The sequence below is a fragment of the Sapajus apella genome, unplaced genomic scaffold (genome assembly GCF_009761245.1).
Source record: "Sapajus apella isolate SASKATOON/1434 unplaced genomic scaffold, GSC_monkey_1.0 scaffold73, whole genome shotgun sequence".
Classification (NCBI taxonomy): domain Eukaryota; kingdom Metazoa; phylum Chordata; class Mammalia; order Primates; family Cebidae; genus Sapajus; species Sapajus apella.
In genome coordinates this window covers 2,367,848-2,369,268 of record NW_022437013.1, presented here as the reverse complement: position 1 = coordinate 2,369,268, position 1,421 = coordinate 2,367,848, and positions in this window count along the sequence as shown.

Genomic DNA, 1,421 nt, shown 5'->3' with positions numbered 1-1,421 from the left:
TATATATATATAGGTATATATATAGGTATATATATATATAGGTATATATATATAGGTATATATATATTTAGGTATATATTTAGGTGTGTGTATATATATATATATATATATATACACACATATGTTATATTTGCCTGGTGAGTAAGCACTTTACCATTATCATTATACAATGTCCTTTATCTCGTGGTAATTTTTAAGTCTATTTTGTCTGATATAAATGGGGACACCCTTGATTTCTTTTGTTACCATTTTTATGGAATATCTTTTCCCATCCTTTCACTTTCACCTTAGGTCTGTTTTGACGCCTAAGGTGATTCTCTCGTGGACAGCATATAGTTGCATCTTGTTGGTTTTTTGTTTTTTTTAATTCAGCCACTCTACTTCTTTCAATTGATAACTTAGTCTTTTATATTTTCAGTAATCACTGATACAGCAGGAGTTACTATTGCCAGTGTGTTAGCTGTATTTTCTCTGTCATGTCACAATTTTGTTCTTCTTTTTTTTCTTTTTCTGCCTTCCTTTGTGTTTTGGTAATATTTTTGTATTGGCATACTTTGTTTCTTTTATCATTTTCTTCTGTGTATTTTTTTATGTGGTTACCATGGGGCTTACATATTGATCTCATAGTTATAGCAATCTATTGAAAGCTGATAACAACTCTACTAACATACAAAAACTCTACTTTTTAAAATATCTGTCTACTCCCACTTTGTTTTATTGATGTCACAAGTTACATCTTTATATATCGCATATCCATTAACATAGTTTTATGGTTATATTTTTCATCTTTTGTCTTTGAAATTATTTTTATTTTTAATGATTATAGCCTCATGACATTTATGCATATTTCTAGTGTACATGTGGTATTTTGATATAGGTATACAATGTATAATGATCAAATCAGGGTAATTGAAGTATCCATCATCTCAAGCATTTTATATCCCTTAATGCTAGAAGCATTCCAGTTTTGATTTTTTAGTTATTTTAAAATATACAATAAATTATTGTTAATTATGGTTACCTTATTGTACTACCAAATATTAGATCCTATTTATTCTATCAAACTGTATTTTTGTACTAATTAACCATCCTTACTTTATCCTCTACCCTTTCCAACCTCTGATAACCATCATTCTATGCTCCTATTTTTATGAATTCCATTTTTTTATATCCTTCATGTAAGTGAGAATGTGTGGTATTTGTTTTTCTGACCCTGGCTCATTTTAGTTTACATAATGTTGTTTAGTTTGATTCATATTGTTGCAAATGTCAAGATCTCATTATTTTATGGCTGAATAGCATTCCACTGTGTATATGTACCACATTTTTTTTTACCCGTTAATCTGCTGATGGGCACTCAGGCGGATTTGAAATCTTGGCTATTGTGTATAGTGTTTCAATAAACATGGAACACAGGTATA